This window comes from Tachypleus tridentatus, chromosome 13 (assembly GCF_004210375.1).
Source record: "Tachypleus tridentatus isolate NWPU-2018 chromosome 13, ASM421037v1, whole genome shotgun sequence".
In the NCBI taxonomy this organism is placed as follows: domain Eukaryota; kingdom Metazoa; phylum Arthropoda; class Merostomata; order Xiphosura; family Limulidae; genus Tachypleus; species Tachypleus tridentatus.
In genome coordinates this window covers 184,073,143-184,096,719 of record NC_134837.1, presented here as the reverse complement: position 1 = coordinate 184,096,719, position 23,577 = coordinate 184,073,143, and positions in this window count along the sequence as shown.

Below are 23,577 nucleotides of genomic sequence, written 5' to 3'. Positions count from 1 at the left end.
ATCTATTTTTATTATTGATTTTATCTTTCTAACATTATGTTAACAAATCATAATAATAATATGACTTGCTATGTATCTTGACCTTATAACATTTTTTTTTCTTCAGATTACTGGGTTTCAAACTCACTGTGGTAAAGTAACGTAGAGGACCTTCTTGTTTTTCGTTGTTGTTGGGCGATTCGTGATTCGAATTGTTATGTTAGATCCTGTTATTTACTGAACGTCTTGCACCTGTAGAAAGAAGGCTTAAGTAATTGAGCCGAAACTCTGTGCATTAAAAACAACAAACTATAAGAACGTGGTGAGAGTTCAAACAAATTACTTAATACAAATATAGAATTATGAAGAATATAAAAGATAAATCTATTGCTTCAATATAATAAGCACAAAAAATTACAATTATAGGTATTATTTGAAGAAATATGTATAACGGAAACTTTTGTACTTCAAATAAGATTATGAATCTTTTTTCAGAAATGTCAGATTATTTGTTTGTTTTGGATTTTGCGTAAAGCAGTGAAAGACTCAAGGGAAGGCAGCTAGTTATCATCACCAACCGCTAACTCTATAGCTACTCTTACCAACTGAAAGTAGGATTGACTCTCACGTTATAACGCACCTACGGCTGAAAGTGCGAGCATGTTTGGTGGGATGGGGATAAGAACCCGTGACCCTCAAATCAGGAGCCGGGCCAAGAAATATGTAAAAGCTCAAGAAAGAGCATGTAATTTAGGGTTACTTACTCGGCTATATTTCGACCAATTTGCAAGGAATTTAGTACAAAAATACTTTCTACAGGTTCCACACATATACATACGTAAATGTGAGATGTGTACATTATTTTTTATCTTTTCAAGGGAACTCAAAACATTAAATAAACCAATAATTTTATTAAGAAAAATATTGGGTAAGGTCAAACAACAATTGTTGGGTAGCTTATCAAAGCATTAGTGATTTAAATTACTGTCCAACAAGAAATAAATTTTAAGAGGAAATTCATTTGTAACTATTAAGAACGAAAAGCTTCATACGTTTTATTTGGTACGTATTAGTTTTTATAATTTTCCTCTTTTTCCTTAATTTAAAATTTTGTGAATCTTCACATGAATGTCAAGAAACCACGTAACAAGATCAACTTTACGAACACAGAATACAGTGAGATATTGTATTAATAAGTTTACTTGTGCATTTATTGTTAAGCAAAATTTTCCACAATGGGTTATCTGTAGTATGCCACCAAGGTTCTTGAAAAACCGATTTATTTGCGTTATAAGCCTTCTGACTTCTGACTAAGTCTAGGTGGGATGAGGTAGGGCTATATTGAAAAGAATCTTCAGTATTCGCAATGAAAGTGGATATAAGCTGTTAAAAACACACATTTCTATTTAAGTCGAAGCAATGTCCTATTTCGCACATTGAAGGCGAAAGAGAACCCTCTGACCCAGGTAGCCATAGCAGTGAAACTGGTTGAATCTCTTGGTGCTGTTAGCAAAATAAATAACTGGGATTGGAAATTAATGGATGCTCACAAGCTAGAAGTACGCAAGTTTCATGCCACACCTCCAAATCAATATCTGTTGTATTGAGAACTAAAAGAAAGAAACTAGAAACACGCTAATAATGGCAACTAAATTACCTATCAAGTTACCCGATACACCATCCATTTTGAGACTTTAGTCCTCGTAAATGTTGTCTTGGACTGACTTCACGTACAGGATCTGAGTCTATGAAATATTGTTCAATATGCCTGATCTTTAAATTGATCTCAGAATCTTCTTTGAAAAATATTACAGTAGAAACTGCAATATTAAGAAGTAGTGTATTATGAAAGCCATTAGGCTGAACACGACCGACGGGCAGGACAGGATACGAAACATCGTTCTTACAAAGTGCAACTAACTTCAAAACTCGTTATTAATATTTAAACAAATGGTATACTTTGAACTAAGCATAATGGGTTCTATTGTGACGTATCTGTTTGGCATTAGGGTGCGAATCGTGATTCACAATTTTGTCACTGAATAGATTTAACGTTCACAGCATCTTGAGAAGTAAAACGTTTTAAAATGAAATCAAATTTTGTTTCAGAAACTTATTTCTCGAGAATGTATTGACACGCTCATCATAAAGCCAATTATAATTTGTTATTTATATGGTTACAATGCGAGTTGAAATGTTAACCAGAGGCGTTATCCTAAATTGCTAAAGGTACGGGTCAAGGTTTTCAACCCCATGAATAAAGTATTTTGTGATTTTGATTTTGAATATAACCATTCATAACACTTCAGGTACTTGTCTACTACAAACACAGAGAACCTTGGTTTTGTTGTTAGTACGCAAAAAGAGATTGTATTTGAAGAAAAACGCGCTTTGCAAACCATCTGATGAAGGATATCCTGTATCCTGCTCGTTCATAGGAAGATTTGAAAGACTACAAATACGCTTGTACAATCGACAAGTTCCGGTGAAAGGAAAAAGTTATATTATATATATAGATAAAGAGTAAATTTACATTTTCGCTGAGGGAAATTTCATACTTGTACTTGTATTTATAGATAACAGGACTGGTGTGAAATCACATATAACTACTACTGCAGGACTGGTGTGAAATCACATATAACTACTACTGCAGGACTGGTGTGAAATCACATATAACTACTACTGCAGGACTGGTGTGAAATCACATATACCTACTGCTGCAGCACTGATGTGAAATCACATATGACTACTACTGCAAAACTGGTGTGAAATCACATATAACTACTACTGCACGACTGGTGTGAAATCGCATATAACTACTATTATAGGATTGGTGTGAAATCACATACAGTGCTATAGGATTGGTATAAAATCACACGTTACTAGTACTACAGGACTGGTGTAAAATGAAAAACATTACTACTACACGTTTGGTGTAAAAATGACATATAAAACCACATTAATAGTGTAAAGTAACATATACAGTCATAAATATTGTGTAATATCACATGTAGTGGTCCAGTAAAGATAACCAGCTGAGAAAGCTTTTCAGTAATTTGACAAAGAATGTTAAGCGATATATAACAAGAGAGAAAAAGAAACAAATATATTGACAAACAGATCATTACGTTTATTTATGTTATATAATGTTTTTATTACAGTTTTAACAAAGTTACTAACACCAACAGCCTTCAATACTTGACGTTAAAAACCTGGATAGATTCGAGACTATTTTTTTTTTCATATAAAATTATATAAAGTTTTCTTCGGTAGAATTCCCTACATCAACTTCTGTCATAAATGGGCTGATGATGGTTTTATATTACATCATGGTTAGAGAACGGCATTATTTTATATAAACAAAATTGTTTGAGGTTGTTGTTTGTAAAAAGTTCACGTCTACGATCTCCAGAAGTTTCTCGGTATTTCGAAAACCGCCAGACTCATAAATGTTCAATCACTTCCACGTGTCGGGTAGTGATACCCGAGCTAGTGCAGAAAAGCGTCATTTTAAAGGTCAATTCTCAAGAGTTTCTTGATTACCAGACTTTTTTGTCTAATTTTCGAAAAAAAATGAAGATAAATTCTGTGATAAGCACAAACTTGAATACTGAAATCTTTAGGCCTAGCATAGTTTGAGGGTTAGAGCAACATACAAGTGGCCAATCTGCACATACCCAACTTTAATTTCTTCTAAAAAAAAGGGATACATTTGTGGTTTGATGTTTTTCTTTGTACTTTTACTGGGTTTTAAGAAAAGTTTTGTTTCTATTTCAGTGTCTCTCGGTGGCTTAATGGCGAGCTTAAGGGCGTATAATGCTAAAATTCGGTGTACGATCCATATAGTGGTAACAGCACAGATAACCCATTGTTTAGTCCCGCGATTAACAATATAACAATTCCTTTCGCTAGTGAAGAATATGTTAAACAAAAATAGTCTTAAAAATATTCATACTCTGATCCAGGAAGTGTTGTCAGAGTCCGCCCAATGGTGAACAAGCTGGACTGTGTGTCCCAGATTCCTTGGTTCGCACCCCATTACTGTAAGTAATGAAACTTATCGTGCTCGGCACTTTGAGGCCGTGGATAAGTTATAAAAGTAATAGTCAAATCCTATTTTTCTAAAAGAATAGCCTAAGAGTTGGCGGTGGGTAGTGTTAGCTAGCTGCTTTCTTTTTCGTCTATCAGACGTAAGTTAGGGACAACTAGCACAGATAACCTTCGTGCAGTTTTGTACGAAATTCGTCAAATAATCTAGTAAATACAGCGATTCAATGACTGCCATCGCTTTTGTTTTGTTTTTAACCCACTGAAACACCTTATATAGAAGTTCCATCGCATTTTGGCCTAGTGTGTGATGATTTAGAAACACGTTTCGTAATGTCCGGTTTATAAAATAGTGTAACTGTGGAAAGTTCTGTGGATTTTTGTTTACAATCTAACTCCGGGAAAACTATTTATCAAATCTTAAAAACTCAAAGAAAACACTCATTAGTTGTTTTTTTATTCAGTTTCTGATTTATGTTTATTTGACATCTCACATTTCTTACGTGGAAAATCACTTTCTCGCCAGTATCTGGTTATTACATATCATGTGAAAGTCTCATCTCTGTAATAATATTATATCTTTGAATACTATTGATAAGTTATGAGTATGTAGTTATGTTTGTTTGTTTTGAATTCCGCGCAAAGCTACTCGAGGGCTATCTGAGCTAGCCTTCCCTAATTTAGCAGTGCAAGACTAAAGGAAAGGCAGCTAGTCACCACCACCCACCGCCAACTCTTGAGCTACTCTTTTACCAACGAATAGTGGGATTGACCATTACATTATAACGCCCCACGGCTGAAAGGGCGAGCATGTTTGGTGTCACGGAATGCGAACCCACGACCCTCAGATTACGAGTCGAGTTCCTTAACCATCTGGCCATGCCGGGCACCAAAGTTTAGGCAAGGCAGTTTGCCAACAGCACCAACAGCTGATTCTTGGGTTACTGTAATCGAATAGAGGGGTTTAACTATCATTATAACGCACTTTCTGTCTCAAAAGTGCTGAATGCAATTTGTATAGCAACTTCACGTTAACCATAAACTATCATATTGATATTCCGGTACACTAAACACTAAGCAAGCTGAGCTCGATAAATTAAGAGGAACGTGTAAACAATCTGTAGTCTAAAGATATTTTGAAAATCAATAATATTATAAATATTGTTGAACTGAATAATGTTGAATGTAGTGGTATCAAACATACAGAGTGGCCCAAAATTAGGTATACAGTTGATAATTGTTAATATATTTAAGTTCATTAAATTACAATTAAATTATACAGTTGATATTTGATAACATATTTAAGTTCATTAAATTACAATTAAATTATACAGTTGACAATTTATAATTATCTATTGGCATTTTACACGTGAAATGGAATAATTAGAGCATTAATTCCGTAGGTGTTGAAATTGAAACCTGTCGTTGTTTACACAGTCCTGTAATTTACCTATCACACTTCTTTAAATTTTCTGACACAAGCCTGACTATCAAGTTCTGTAAATTCGTCTGTGATGTATTTTTTCGTTTCATCAAGATTCTACGATTGATTTCCTAGTATTAATTTCGTCTTTGTATACTACCCAGAAGAAATTCCACTGGGGTACAGTCCGAGGGTATATCAATTGCGCCTTTGCGGTCTATTCATCTCTGAGTGAAATTTTTATGAAGACAGTGGCAACCCAATAAATTCAACTGATTCAGCATATGCTAGTGTATACCTATTTTTGCGCCACAATGTATAATAAAAGCCAGTTATCTTCAGGCAACGTTCCGTTCGTCTGTGTCGCCTTGCAACAAAACTATGACATCATGTTGTTGTCTTGTATATGTATATAGTAGTTCTATCATTCGCTAGGGCTAGCTTTAATTGCACTCTTTCAGGACTTTTGGTTTATGACATTTTGAAATTATTAGCGGATTTTAAAAACATCTTATTTCAATGTTAGTAACCATAATATGATTGTTTTATTAAATTTATGTTAAATACAGTTATATTAATAATTAAAATATTTTTTATATTTCTTTTTCTCAAATACATCGCCATTAATCTTAACTAGATATGAAATTAATATTTAGGTGTAAACTTTGTGATATAATTTTATCATAAAACTTAGGCCCGTTGATTTCGGTTACAACATATTCTTTCAACGTTTAAACCTTGACTTTTAGGTTATACGACGTAATGAGAAAAAAAAAAGTTTCTTTATACTCTGAAATATTCTTACAGCAGCACAATTCCATAATTTTAACGTTGATAATTGAGATTATTAAAATTGCGAAATAATCAAACAGAACTATACTTAAGTGGTAACTGTAAATTACGAGAAAAAAGCTAAAACTAGTCTTAATGGATAACTGGAAATTACAGGATAATCAACTAAAACTAGTCTTAAAGGATAACTGTCATTTTTCCCAACTGGTCAATGATGGTGGACGTAAAATTGCACTCGGGAATTTGTGGGTTTCAAACACCTTGATTCCACCATAATTGATTCTATGTTGTTAAGTTTTTTGTTTTTGTTTTTCTTTTTCATCTGCGATTTGGAGTTCGGGTTGGACCTGCGCTAGAACGTCAGATTTCAGAGCTGGCTAGCCGGATTCGAATTCGTGCGATGTTAGAAAATATTTCCTGTGCTTTCAGTTGCGAGTTCGTTTTAAGACTGATGACTAATCCCATAGTGCCAGGGCGTTGTTTACTAACAGGGGCGGTCTTAATTACTTTGGAGCCCCGGCCATAATTCAGTATATGGGGTGACATACTGATAACAAAACTCATGTGTGGAGTCCCAACCAGTTGCCCAGTTTGCAAATAGGTAAAACCACCTACTTGACTAACTTCCTTCACTCTGATCAATAGCTGGAAATGTGGTATTCAGTGACCAATAGTGATAACAGTTTTGTCATATATACAAAAACAAATGCGATTAGGGGGATAACTGAAGGGACAAGTTATCCTCAATACAACTTAGATGTTGTTATCCCATATGTATCTTGTGTAGCTTGATATTTCTCGTTAAGCTGGTATTTATTAATGTTTTTATCACTAGTTCTGTAGCACTGATAATTATTATTTCAACTTCTCCCCTACACTATACAATTGTCCTGGATCTGTAGAACAAGTTTTATATTCAACTTATGTATTATATTAACATTTTCATTTAAACTTAAACAACCAACTTATTATATTAATCCCAATCAGATTACTTGTTTTTTTTTACACTAGCTTTCTCAACCAGACTGAATCTTCTATATTAATAACGATTGACAGTTCCGTTAACAGCTTACGTCATAAAACAATGTAACCTCTTTCTCATATTTTCTGGCGGCAAATTGTATAATTTTATTAGTACGAAACGACATAAGGAATACTTCAAAATAGACTTTTAAAAATCATTACATGTTAAAAATATATTTAAATTTTTTTCAGAAAAAAAGGTGATTTTTTTTTTTATAAATCTTAGCAACAGGTAGCATAGAAATAAACATGTGTAACCCTAGCTGGGCCTTACACACACACACACACACACACATATACATATATATATAGTTATTTTTTTCATATTTCCTTTCTGTCTTCTTTACATCCATTCAGTATGAACATACATACATCAGTTTTCCCAAGTGTATTATTATTCTGCTAGTAGAACGGGTCGAATATCGACAAAATGTGTGGACTAAGTATTATCGATCGAATTTATATTTGAAAAATTATTTACAGATCTTCTTGTAAACAAATTTTTAACATTTGCCCCTTCAGTGAAATAAATTTGTATCCGATAGAATAACTGTAGCCTGGATAGAACTGCACAGAGGTGACCTTGAAAACTAAAAAAAAATTTGGCTCAGTTAAGTACAACCCTGACGGACAGAAAACTGTTTTGTCCAAGTTATATTATTATGTAACATAAGTAGTACAGTGTAAAACTGTAGAACCTGATTTCTCTATTCGTCTCAATAAACAGTTATTTTTATTATAATTTAACAAGCCGGTTGAGAACTTAATGATACCATAATAATAACAAGAACTGTGTTGCAAAGCACGTGCTTTGGATCACGCTATCTTGACGTAATTCCGACCACGAGCCACAAAGTATGAAAACAGAATGCTGTCGAACGCTTAAGTTATGTCGTCGCTTGTCTACAGCACTGTTCAACACTAGTCAACAGAAGTATGTGTCCTTGAGATACAAATCTTTGAAGAGTTACTTTTTACATTGAGAATTGGTTCTACACTTAATATATTTTTTGGACTTTTGACTGTGTTAGCATGTGACATATCTTTTCTTTAAGTCAACTTGTCTTTCTCCTGAATCTCACGTCCTTTTACCATAAGTCGATTAGGGTAGCACAATATTTGGTGGAGACTGCTCATTTCACAATGTCTTGAATAACTTGGTAGAAAAGAGTAATGTGAAGGGTGGTCAGTAAGAAAACATTTTATTTTTTTATCAGCAGTTTTAAACGTTAGGTAATTAATGGCCATTGATAGGTCTGAATACAAATTCAATATTCGATCATTGTATACTCAAGTCGAATTTTTTACTACTCAAGTCATTTACTAAATTTCAAGTTTTTGAAATCCCAGCTATGCCTGTCGCAATATATTAAATTTCCCACTCTCTAAAGGAAGTATGGTTTGGAGTGAAAATAGATTATAAAACCGACACAAGTTAGTGGGTGTGAGGTTTTATAGTAGAAACCAGATTACAGAATTGATATAAGCCAGAAGATGTGAGGTTTTAGAGTAGAAACCAGATTACAGAATTGATATAAGCTAGAGGATGTGAGATTTAGAATGCAAAATAGATAACACGCTAGAGAACTTGATGTTTTGGTTAGACTCTAGTTTACACAACAGATTTAAGTAGCGTGAAGACATGTTTAGGTACATGGTAGATCATAAAACCTATACAAACAACAGGTGCCAGGTTTATGTACAGCAGCCAATGCGACAACTGGTACGAAAAAGAAAAACAAAATTTTCGGCTCACAGTACAGATCAACCAACAGATACAAATTAAAGGAAGTTAGAATTTGTTTTGCACTCAGATTGGTACGAACGAGAGGAAGTGTTTGTTTGTTTTGGAATTTCGCTCAAAGCTACACAAGGACTATCTGCGCTCGAGGGGAAGTGAGACTTGAATATGTAGTGGAATATACAACCAATAAGAGACAGAGGAAATGGGTTTCGAGTGCACAGTAGATTCCAAAATTGACACAAGATGTATATCAGAAACAAAATTTGAAATATTCTTCTTAATTCATTATAGGTTACAATTTATTGAGTGTAAATTGTTTCTTAGTTTCTTGAAAGCGAGTAAGCACATACGTATGTCGTGTATTTATCGTTACAATATATATAACATAGTAGTAGTAAAAATGAACAATGATATACGTCAGTGCTACGTGTAAGTGCGCGTAAATACATACTAGTGACATAACTGAAGGCCGACTACAACACATTTCTTCATTACTTTAATAGGTTTCATAATGACAGCGTTACAACATGAACATAAAGAACGCTGGGAAGAGTTCTGCCACACAGACTAGACGCTAGAAAAGTTTGGTGGATTCAAAATGTTATATACAGTTTACTCTACGATTGTAGTGCCATCTATTCATACTTAAATAGAACAAAATGCTTTATTCCATATTCATAATAAAGTTAACTCCATATTTATGCTAATAATGAATAAATTGAAGCGTAAAGTATTTTTTACGTACAAACATTGTTTCTTTGCCTTCGGTTAAAGCACAAAGCTGCGCACAATGGGCTATTTGAGTTGTGATCACCACAGGGCTCGAACCTCCAATTTTAAGGTTATAAGCCGTCGAGCTTAGTGACGAGTTGTGAGGGTAAGGGACATTTAAAAAAACACGTAATTCCCCCTTTCAGCTTTGAAAATATTTGGTGGTCAGTATTTATTGGTTAAGCAATATATGATGCCCATTTGAATGAATGTTCATTTTTTATGTTATATGTTATTATTATGTAGATCATGTTGCTTATCATTGGGCCTGGCATGGCCAAGCACGTAAGGCGTGCGACTCGTAATCCGAGGGTCGCGGGTTCGCGCCCGCGTCGCGCTAAACATGCTCGCCCTCCCAGCCGTGGGGGTGTATAATGTGACGGTCAATCCCACTATTCGTTGGTAAAAGAGTAGCCCAAAAGTTGGCGGTGGGTGGTGATGACTAGCTGCCTTCCCTCTAGTCTTGCACTGCTAAATTAGCGACGGCTAGCACAGATAGCCCTCGAGTAGCTTTGTGCGAAATTCCAAAACAAATAAACAAAGCTTATCATTGATATTACGTCCGAAAACGTCGCTAACAACGAGTGTACACATGTGCTATACTGTTTGTGTCCCAGTAGATTTTATCACAGGTTTTTTAACTATTCCAAGATATAGAAAATTGGTTCGACTTTTGTCATACACTAAGTTTTTGTTAAATGTGTGTGTAATGTTCCACTTGCATGAACAGAAAAAGCAATTCTGCAACAGAAGTTATGCTACTACATTTTTCTTCCTCCTTCTTCGAGTGCCAAAGTGGCATAGCTGCGGACTTATAAGGCTGGAAATCGTGTTTTGATACCCGTACTGGGCAGAGTAGTGTAGCTTTGTGATTAATTACAAACAAATAACTGATGATCATGTTTCCAGAATAATATAATTAATTAATGAATAACAAAAGCACAAATTACAGATTTCTCTAGTGTACTTTTAAAACTGATCAGATACGTTGAGAATGTATTTTTTGTGATATGGTTATCGAGAATAGAACGTACAATAGCAAAACAAGTACGGTCTACAAATTGCCGCCATAACTAAATACAAATTGTTTTTCCGCCATGTTTTAGTACTGAAGAAAAGCTATGTTAAACAGAAATTATCTTTACGCCATGTTTCAATGCTGAAGAAAGCTATGTTAAGCACAGATTGTATTCCGTCATGTTTTAGTGCTGAAAAAAGCTATATAATAGTTTGTTTGTTTTTAATTTCGCGCAAAGCTACACGAGGGCTATCTGCGCTAGCCGTCCCTAATTTAGCAGTGTAAGACTAGAGGGACGGCAGATAGTCATCACCACCCACCGCTAATTCTTGGACTACTTTTTTACCAACAAATAGTTGGATTGGCTGTCACATTATAACACCCCCACGGTTGAAAGGGCGATCATGTTTGGTGTGATGGGGATTTGAACCCACGACCCTCAGATTATGAGTCGACGAGTCGAGCGCCTTAACCACCTGGACATGTTGGGTCTCTGTTTTTGTTGTTTTTTTACTAGCTTTTTAAAAACATTTGTTAAAAGGGTTTATCAATTCTGGCGATCACAAGAGAATACGTCTGTTAATGAGAATGCTGAACAATCTCTGATTACAGACAAAATGTAAAGATGAAAGAAGAATGTTTCAAAGACAAATTTAAAAATGAAAGAACAGTCTTTTAAAAACAAAAGGAAAAGGTGGTAGGACAGTCTTTCAAAGACAAAATGAAAAATGAAAGGATAGTCTCTCAAAGACAAAAGGAAAAGATGTTATGACAATCTTTCAAAGACAAAAGGAAAAGATGGTAAAGCAATCTTTGAAAATGAACTAACATTAGAGCGTGTTCTGATTGATCAATGCCTTTAATGATGGTCAAGATTCGACTTCTACCTGATGACTCAATGCATCCTATTCATTATGGTTTTAGATACCAATACATCATGATCAAATGCTGTTATACAACTAATTTCATTAATTTAGACGTTAGCCTTTAGTTCTTATCTAAAAGTTTTTTATGTATGGTTGGACGTTCTTAATTCTTATAAAAACCGCTTATTTCAAATGAAGAAGAACACGACGCTTAAGCATCAAACTTTAGGCAATGAATGATTGAAGCGTGTAATGTAGTCATATGAATCGCACCACAGTTGCTTCTGTAGTGATGGTAATGCTAAAATGTGGAGAAAACCATACGAGATACTTAAGCTTGCCAGAAGGGTCAGAAGCGCAAAGACTGAGGTGATATAATGGTGTGGGAATTTTCTCAGAATAGAGAGTGGATCATTTAAACTGTTGAAAGAAAGGAATGTGATTCAGAATTTTGTGAACACTGTTTTCCATCATGTAAGAAGTCAGAAGATTGGAATCTGTATCTTGCAAAAAACAACTTCTGTTATCTTTATCTATCTAGGAATTTCCCTTTGGAAATAGAACCATATCTCGATAAGCATGTAAACCAGTTAAAAGCGACATTAGGTAAAATTACAGAGATCGCATTTGAAATCTTTCTTAGAATTACTGAATGACACCATTTGACTTTTGGCACATATGATAAAGATACAAAAAACGCTAAATATTTCTTTTTCTTTGTTCTCGTCGCGGTACCCCCACTTAAGGCCCAGCAATAAGCTTCACTGCTTCTAACTATAAAACTTGGATTTAATATCTATGTATAAATAACCTACTGTGAAGTTTGTCCTTAAAAACAAACGTTTTTTTGTTCTTTTTCACTGTCAGTGTTTACAAACAACGTATAAAGGATGGACTGTATAAGTCTTGTAGTAGGTGAGGTAGAACACAACTTACATCATGTACTTCAGGAATGGAAGAATATAATTTACAGCATGTAGTTGAGGAATGGCAGAAGACAGCTTACAGCATTAAGTGCAGGAATGGTAGAATACAACTTACATCATGTAGTGTAGGAATGGAATAATATAAGTTACAGCATGTAGAGCAGAAAATGTCGAATACAACTTACATCATGTACTTCACGAGTGGTAGAATACAACTTACATCATGAACTTCAGGAATGATGGAATACAACTTACATCATTTAGCACAGGAATGGTAGGATACAACTTACATCTTGTAGTTCAGAAATGGTAGAATAAAACTTCCAACATGTCGAACAGGAATGTTAGAATATAACTTACATCATGTAGTGCAGGAATGTTAAAATACAACTTAGAGAATGTAGCTCAGGAATATAGAATACAACTGACATCATGTAGTTAAGAATGGTAGAATACAGGTTACATCATGTACTTCAGGAACGGTAGAGTACAACTTATGGAAGGAAAGTCTTTTTTTTTTTTTACAAATTAATCAAGAAAAGGTAAAAATGGTATGTATATGTTCGATTTCTGGTGTTTTGAAAACGGCTTTAATAAATTTCAGTAAACTAGTGAATCAGCTTAAATACATCTTTTCACATAATTAGGGCCTTTTATCCCCACACCACCAGTACCTCAGACATAATATCTCAAGGGAACAAAATAAGCAGTCATTAAAGAACATTCTCGAAGACCCAATGCCAACAGTATGTGTAACGGACTGTTAGGAATGATCTTGTTCCCACAGGTACCTCCGATGTTTAGCAGGTCGTTTAGAGCGCCCTCACTCAGATTGCATCTGATAGCTTAAGAACGTCACTTTTATAGATATAGAAATAATCTTCCTTTTTTTCTATTTTTTCATCTGTGGCTCTCACACGTCTTTAAACAAGTTTTGCCATTAGAGTGTTATAATCCAATCCATAGATTATCCTAACATTGTCTTTAAACGATCAAAATCTATTTATCGGATTATCTGAATGTTACCTTTCTATTACTGTAACCAAATCCACATATTACCCGAACGTTGCCTTTATATTATTGTAATCAAATTCAAAGATTACTTGACGATTACTTTTAGATTATTGTAACGAAATTCAACGTTTACCCGAAAGATGGCAGAACGTAGACTATTTTTCACCAGATAATTCCCTCCAGGCTTTATTCTGACTTACGCAACGAAAATTATCTACATGACCAATTAGTTATTTTTGTAAACTAAAAACATGGACATCAGCCAAATTACAGCAAGTATATGATGATTTTTCATATGTTCACACACTATCACAAATCAATAGTTATTCTGAATAAGGGACATATAGAAAACTGAGACAAAACAGTTTTCAGAAGTAGTTAACGTGTACTTAGTTACGTTTCTTTGTTTGTTTCTGAATTTAGCGCAAAGCTACACGAGGGCTATCTGAGCTAGCCATCCCTAGTTTTACAGCGTAAGACTAGAGGGAAAGCAGCTAGTCGTCACCACACACCGCAAACTCTTGAGCTACTCTTTTACCAAAGAATACTGGGATTGACCGTAACTTTATAATGCCCTCACGGCTGAAAGGGCGAGCATCTTTGGTGTGACGGGGATTCGAGCCCGAGACCCTCAAATTACGAATCAAGCGCCCTAACCACCTGGCCATGCCGGGCCGCTTTGTTATGATTTGCATTGTACCAAATACAATAGTAATCATACTTACGTGTCTGTATAAATCAGAACGGCTTTTTTTTTTTTTTCGCGCAAAGCTACTCGAGGGCTATCTGCGCTAGCCGTTCCTACTTTAGCAGTGTAAGTCTAGAAGGAAAGTAGCTGGTCATCACGACTCATCACCAACTCATGGACTACACTTTTACCAACGAATAGTGGGATTGACAATCGCTTATAATAACGCTCATACGACTGAAAGAGTGAGCGTGTTTGGTGTGATGGGGATTCGAACCCGCGACCCTCAATTCCGAGTCGAACGCCCTAACCATCTGGCCATGTCGGGCCTGACAGAACGAAGAGATATTTAATTAACTATTTATTTGTTGAAAGTTTGAATTACTAGTACATAAGGTTGTGTCGAAAGAGGTTTTTTTATCGGCGTTATAAATTAATACACAATTGTTTATAAAATTACTTCTTCAGTCCCTTTATCCAAGTAAATAATACGAATAATTTAAGAATCAATACTTACTCATTTTTTAAATATTACTTTACTTGTTTGGTGTTGTTGTTATTAAATGTCGCGGAAATCTACACGATGGCTACCTGTGTTATCCGTCCCTAATTTTGAAGTGACAGACTATCTAAGAAATAGCCTGTCGACAGAACCAACAACCATTTCTTGTATGACAGAATACTAGGATATGATTGTTACTATTACAACTCATTTATAGCCCTCCAGTCCATAGCATGATTTGGAGGCAACGGGACACGAATTCAGGACTTCAGTTCGCTAGTGAGGCACTGGCCCACTCCCAGCTCTAGCACTTAATAGTAAGATTTGGTTCTAACTGGCTTTTCTCTAAATATTGTATCTGCTTAACATTAACAGAGTGATGTATTAGTTCATAACACCGAATTCCGTATGTCAGAATAATTACTGGCCAATTCTTTAACTGTATCATCTTACACGATTCTTAAGCATCACGAAACACGTGTCACGTTTATAGAATGAGGCAACAAGAACAACTTGCTGAGCTCACTGACCTGAGCTCGTCGCTGTGACTTCAGTAGAAACGTGAGAAATCGTGAACCTAGGCGAGAATTAGCTCTGACAATTAAAAAACGTTAAATAAATCGATAGGATGATTATTACAAAGCGTTGATCAAAAGTAAGAAGTCATATCTCTTAATATATAGTTTCTGAAGCAAACATTTATTAAATCCAAAGAACTTAAGTGCGTAAGTATAATACGTAAAACACACACTATATCTGTTAAATCCAGTGCCGACGAAGCCTTTCGTATAATACCAGCACTCATCAGGCTGGCTGGGGATAAAATAAACAGTTTAAAGTAATAATTAAATCTGTTAAAGATTTAATTTTTGTACGAGATATAACCTGTTCACTAAATATTTTTACTGTTTTTAAATGTGTTAACCCTAAAGAAAACAGAAAATGTGTTATGGAAGTTCATTAGATCCACGTGGGAATATGTATAAGCTTGCGGTTTCACATTTTGTTTTGCAGTTTTTGCGGGCGTTTTTAACAGTTACATATAAGGGAAGTAACTGTTCATGTCGTGAGATAACCTATCAGTGATCACAAACGTACATAACTTCTGTCCAGGGGACTAGTACCTCAGCTAGCTTACAAATAAATTAATATTACTCTAGTTTTGTAGCACACACAAACCCCACACTTTAAAATAACCGTTTGAAAGTGGCTGTGGATATATGACGGCTTTCTTAAATGATTTTCTACAATCATGAAATAAATACAAAACCTTTTTTTACAATACACAGATGTCTTATCTAAGTGGTGGTTAAAGAAAACATAATGTCGGAACATGAATCTGTATTGTAGAACATCTCAAACCTTCAGTTCAACGCCCTCTATAGCATATGTAACGCCAACCTATTTATGTTTTGTATAACTGAAATACAGACCAAATACATGCCTTGTCATCCAGTCATAAAGTTTAAATTATACTTTAAATGTAAAAATTACGAAATCATAATTATCTCTTGTATAATACTTAGTAATCGAATAACACGATAATTTGATAAAAGAAAATGAGTTTGTTTGTTGTTAAGGATAAAGCTACGTAATGGTTTATCTGAGTTGTGCCCACCACGAGTATCGACACCCAGGTTTTAACGGTAGAAGCTCTCGGACTTACCGTTGAGCCACTGTAGAGTATAACCACTGGCCACGCTTTATCCGTCTGCTGCTATAGCCCGAATGTAGTGTTAACAGTCTGCTATAATTTAGTTCCTTCTTGCCATAATTTTAAACCGACAATAATATAATATAATAATAAACGTTAGTGAATAATTAGTAAATACGATTAGGTGACTGTATAAACGATGAATGATTTAATTAATATCTCACCTAACAACTCAGCAGCAAGTTTAGGGAATAACAGCTCTAAAGTTCGGGGCTCGATTCCCTCACAACGGATAAAACGCGGATAGTCCATTACATAGCTTCATACTGAACAAACATAACAAAGACACTACTACCACGTCATTTTCACAATCTCGTCCAGAACTAACATAAACATCTTTACGAGTTTCTAAGAACAAAAGAAATATATTTAATAATAGAAAGTATAGTTACCTGTACAAGTTAATAAATTCTGCAAAGATTGGAGTGTTACTTTGATTGCTGATGTATGCTACATACAATGCTTTTCGCTGGTTACTGTGGTGAGCTGCTAAATGTTGCTAACAAGATGCTAGTTTGTTATTTGCTTTAATGGAAAGTCTTTAAGATGCAAAAGTTTCAAAGAGCTTCATTTATCTCTGGTTCTGTCCTCTTTTCTTCTCCAGTTCACCATGCCTATGTCAAAATAACCTGTGGAGAAAGGGAATTTATTTACCGAGTCGAAGGGAAAGCGGGAAACCCCACTAAAAATATAATAATAATGGATTTTCCCACTTACAACGGCTGCAGAAAATGACACATTTTATTAAAGTTTCGCAGTCAGTGACTCTGGTCACGTGTCTTTGTGACCAAACAACCGTACCCCTTTTCTATTTACCTGAATTTTCCGAAGATCAAAACAGTTTTGTCGTTTTTAACTTTTATGCCAAATGTCTCTTTGTCCAATACAGGAGATTACATTATTTCTCCACGTCTCTTCAACCTGTTTCCTTATCCTCGCTGATTGGCATACATCACGATTGATGGCATACGTTTAAACAGAAGGTGGCGCTGAATGAGATGAAACATTTTCTTCTGGTATTCGAACGGTAATTTTATCCGCTTAACAAAACTTATTTTTATAGAAACGAACGTTTTATTCTGATAAATTCGCCGTGCAGTCTTGGAAGTTGACAAACAACACGATTTTCCCAGGTTTTGTTTCTTTATCGCTGAGCGCAAAGCCATACAATGGTTATCTGTGCTGTGACCACCACAAAAGTGAAAACTATTTTTCGGACTCACCGATGAGGCAGTGTAAGATGGACAATATTTCGAGAGGACAATATTTTGAAAATTTTAGAGAGTGCACCGTATTATCGCGTACTGTTGACCAAAACTTACGCTAGAAACACGAACTGTGCACTATGCAACATGAGTCTGCTGTTTGAACGACTGTAAGATCAAATTTATAGCAGGCAATCGATATGAGCTAATTAAATCGAACCCTGATGTGTTGGTTGATGTACAGTCTTTGTGTTGAGCGTAATATTTCATTTACTTATATTTATGTATTATACATAATGAAAATATGACTTCACAAAACAATAGTGTATTAAATAAACATTACTCATTATTGGTGTTGTTAGAAAATACAAAACTTGTGTTTATATCGTTACAACAATAAAATATGTTGCACAGAGAGTTGAGTACATTATATTAAAATAGTTATGAATGCGTAAATCAGCAAGGTAAATGACAGTCACAGCCGATATAAAGTCGCGGTGGAACGGGATGTATAAGAACTACATTTTGACATTGTTTACCGTTTCATAATAGCGTGATGCCACCAAAAATAGATCGCATTGGGAAATGGCATTCAAAAGCATTTTTTTCACTCAAAATATTTATGCACTCGTATCATAATAACGTGCTCAGATAGGGAATTTAGAATTTCCCGGACGGAGGTATCTCTCGTACTTAATAAAATTAGAAAAACAAAGGAAGTGAATCAACTTTGGGAACAAGGACCATCTAGAAAAAGATCTGAATGTGGAGTGTTGTAACAAGTGAGAATCGACATTTAGAATTACTAGTTATAAAATCCATCTATGTGCTCGAGGCAACATTTAGCCCTCGGTGTCTATGTAGTAAATCTGGGGGTTTAGTGCTAAAATCGAGTTTAGATACCCGCGATGGGTAGAGCATATATATATTATTTTTAACTTTGTGTTTAACAGAAAACAAAGAAACAAGGCAACAGTATTATAAATTATCTCCGTCAGAAAAAGCAACACAATTTCCTTCTAAGATATGTACGTTCAACATTCACGTATACTTCAATCAACTGAAGAAGAAACGTAGTGTTCACGCTATTCCATACGAAGACATAACGGTAAAGTAGTCAAACATTTTAAAACCTGTGAACATTTTGTGAGATTGGACTGTTGAAACAGTCACTGAGAAACGTCCTCGTACGCTGGATAGAATACAGAAAGTTTGTAGGGATAAACATTATGATTTAGACGTGATAGTCTTACGACTAAGCCTTTTGCAATTGAAACTGTTAGTTGCAGAAATAGTGCCTAGGTTCTAAAATCGTTTATTAATGTAATGTACTCAATTTCTCTGACGTACAGAAGTCTTCGTTTAGCGAAAAAGTTACTCGTTGTAAGGTAATCATACTTTAGGAAAAAATAGTGAACTTGAAAAGTGTTTCACTTAACGGTATGTTCGGCTGTCTATAGTTCAAAGTTGTTTAAAATCAGAAAAGTGAGTTAAACACTGAAATACCTTCTCCGTGATTACACAAAGTTCAAAGTGTTCATCTTAGATCAAAATATTCGAAAACAAAGTAACAACAAAATGAATTGAAGTTGTGGTTTAGTTATTCATGTGTTTATGCTCAGGTCATGTGGAAAATAGCGACATATAATTCACTCTAGAAGGCAACATATCATAAATGATGATATAAAGGGTGTCCGTTTTCTGCAAAGAGATTTACCGCATAAACTTGTAACCTCATAACCTAACCATCAATTCGCAATCTGAAGGTTGCGGGTTCGAATCCCTGTCCCATCAAATATGCTTGCCCTTTAAGTCTTGGAGTTGTTATAATGTTGTGATCAATCCCACTATTTGTTGGTAAAAGAGGAACCCAAGAGTTGGCGGTGGGTGGTGATGACTAGCTGCCATCCCTCTAGTCTTATACTGCTAAATTAGGGACCGCTGGCGCAGATGACCCTCCCACAGGTTTGCGCGAAATTAAAAACAAACAAACAAGCTAAATTAGAGACGGCTAGCGCAAATAGCTCTTGTGTAGCTTTGTATGAAATTCAAACACAAAACAAACTAACTGACCATGCACTACGTTTTTTAAAAAAAAGTCAGTGTTTTTTAAAGAATCTGTATTACTAATGCTCCAAAACTTTAATAATGTAAAAAAAAAGTATTAATTGAAGATGATTGAGCCATGTATTTAATCGAGGAAAATGTTAGTGCAAATACTGGTATACAGAATGTTAAATGTTGTGTTATTGAAATGTGTTTGTGTTTTCCCTTTATTATTAAATGTCAGATACTTTTTATTACTTATATAAGAATATTACGATGAGTTAAAATGCTATAAACATTTGTAATTTTTCTCCTTTATTTTAAAAAGTTATAGTAATACAGGCCTACGATGGTTTCATTGTCTTCAAATTTACATATGTTCTACAGCAAGTCTCGTATGTTGAATCCGGAAATGATATCCATTTTATTACTCCAGCACGTGGAGAATATTTCACGAAACATCGTTCGTATTTTTACACAATCGGGTCACATTTTGTTGTGATTTGTTTGTTTGTTTGTTTTGGAATTTTGCACAAAGCTACTCGAGGGCTATATGTGTTAGCCGTCCCTAATTTAGCAGTGTAAGACTAGAGGGAAGGCAGCTAGTCATCACCACCTACCTTTTGTTGTGATAACCACTGGTTATAGATTTTTCTTACTGATCGTTCTAGAACCCAAATCAAACAAACATAGAAATGAAAAATGTTCATTTAATCTTAGTAAGAGTTTTTTGTTTCCCCGATTTTTCAAAAAATCCTTACGTGAGAGAAAACAGAAATATTATTTTCAAAACACCTTTTATGAAGTTTAAATTCGCAGGTCTATGTTATTAACTTCTGAAACACCAAGTCTGCGCTTAGCACATGAAGTTTTCAATAATTTAAACATTATTGTAGTTTTTAGAAGCTGTGATGAAATACTACAAAATGGCCGTCACTAATTTAGTAGTGAAAGGCGAGAGGGAAGGCAGCGAGTCATAAACATTTACTGCCAACTCTTGGGATGTTCTTTTATCAACGAATAGTGGGATTGACTGACAATTTATAATGCCCCTACGGCCGAAAGGGCGAGCATGTTTGGTGATAATTAGACTCAAACCCGCGACGCGCAGATTACGGACCACATATGACAAAATACGATTACAATTGTACTGTTCATTGTCTTTCATCTAACATTTTTATATCAGTTAGTCATAAGGTGATGTTTAGAAATAATGCTTCATCATTTGGACGTTATACGTCGGAAAAGTGCAACTATTTTATGTTCTTATCGCCCAAATGTAAACTCTAAAATCTGTAGGAGTCACGTGCTTCAATAGTTGTTATACTTGCCCTGAAGATGTACCAGTAGTGAATATAAACAGCGCTGATTGGAGGATATTGGGTATTCGAAATGTGTTGAAAATAAAGATGGTTTTTTAGCAAACTGTTGTCTACTGTGATGCTACTTTTAGTATATTTAACGTTTTTTTTCTTATGTTCTCTATTACACTGGCTGTAGACGGTGAGTTGCGGTGGATTACAGGGTTCTGTGAGGTAAAGCACCCGATACCTACCTCCTAATTGATCTCCCGTGTCATTTACCTCATTGTTTGTCTGGATTTGTTTAGGTTATTTCGAGTAGATATTATATTATATTTCCCTCACTTTTGATGGCTATTATTTCAGATATTTTCCTTAAAAATTATAGACTTTGTTCGTTTTTTGGTAAGTGGACTAATTGTTAAATTTCTTGTTTAGCATGTGTCAAAACTCCCTTTATGGATGTATTTGATTAGGATAAAATTATATTTTTAATTCTGTTGTGTAGAATGGCTCTAGTTTTGAATTTCTTTCTAGATATTTTTTTGTTTATAAGTAAGTGTTACTACTAAATATGTGCTGATAGAGACGGTTAAAATTTATAAATGACAATTCTCAATTGTCTTTTACATAATTAAAAAAACAAACGAAACAATACTAAATATTTATCCGAGGTTTTCCTTAGAAGGAAAGTTATGTTTTAGTACTAACTGTTCAAGTGTTTCACAGGGTTTAATTACTCACGAAAATGGAGTCACAGGACCACATTTAACTAAACGGTCAAGGAATTTGTACTGTCTGCATACATTATGACGAAGCTTTAAGTTCCCGACTAGTGTTTAGATTTTTACGTAGAGTATTTATTGTTATAGTCCTTGACTGACGTTAAGGTCTATTCATTATTATAGTCCTTGCCTCTCATTACGGTCTCTTTTTTGTTATAGTCCTCTACTGGCATTAAGATGTATTCATTCATTTCCAGAGTTTCAGACGAACTTGTTAACAGAGTATTCGTCAATTGGGGCTCGAGATTAAAGTGAAGATAAAATACTCATTTTTAGCCTTCTTAAAAGGGTAGGTCGTTCAGTTACCACTCGAGCTGGATTAATGGTTTCTATTTATTTTCACTCACAAAATTCCATTCCCATAAATTATAGCGTGTGAGTGATAAGTAGACAAATATTCGGAGATATCTGGAAACGGGAAATAAAAAAATACTATTAGAAAAAGGTGTTATGTAGGTAATTAGTCATGTTTAATTACAACTAAATGTACTTATTAAAGATTAAAATGTGAATGACAAGATTTATAATTGGAAATAACAAGTTGGAACATTTTGAATTCACCAACTGAAATATGAGTTTTGTAAACAGTTAACTATGTGATAGTATGAAGTTGGAATTCCGAACAGAACATTCTGAATTCACCAACTGAAATACGAGTTTTGTAAACAGTTAACTATGTGATAGTATGAAGCTGGAATTTTGAACAGAACATTCTGAATTCACCAACTGAAATACGAGTTTTGTAAACAGTTAACTATGTGATAGTATGAAGCTGGAATTCCGAACAGAACGTTCTGAATTCACCAACTGAAATACGAGTTTTGTAAACAGTTAACTATGTGATAGTATGAAGCTGGAATTCCGAACAGAACATTCTGAATTCACCAACTGAAATACGAGTTTTGTAAACAGTTAACTATGTGATAGTATGAAGCTGGAATTCCGAACAGAACGTTCTGAATTCACCAGCTGAAATACGAGTTTTGTAAACAGTTAACTATGTGATAGTATGAAGCTGGAATTTCGAACAGAACATTCTGAATTCACCAGCTGAAATACGAGTTTTGTAAACAATTAACTGTGCAATAGTATGAAGCTAAAATTCCGAACAGAACATTCTGGATTCACCAGCTGAAATACGAGTTTTGTAAACAATTAACTGTGCAATAGTATGAAGCTAAAATTCCGAACAGAACATTCTGGATTTAGGAGAGAGACGAGTTTTCTGAATAGTTTAGTATGCAACACGAAACCTCGGAGTCTGCAAGATTGAGCTAGAATGCAACTTGACAAAGAGAACTTGAGACGTCCAACCCAGAAAGACGTGTTATTCTGAAATGCACAATACCCCGTCATCATGATGGCCAGAGCGATCTGTGTATTACATCACAGTACTTCAGCTTCTCTGCACAGCGAAACTTTACTTCTGAGGGATTTCCCAAATGATCACATAATGATCAAAGTGGCCACTGATTAAGCAATACTTATTTCTTCCATAGTTACAGAGAAACATTGTTTCTAGTCTTAAAAAAAGGGTTTTCTGGCCACTGATATTTCTCCTTCCCGTTGTTGTTGTTGTTTTACTTTCTCCGCTACCTGATCCACAAAAACTGCCGAATATTTGTTTGATTTCTCGAAAACTTGGGTAAAACCAATTTAAATCTACATAAGAGGAGGCGTCAACCAATATTAATACCGGACCGAGATGACGATCTTTCTGCTTGCTCATTGGC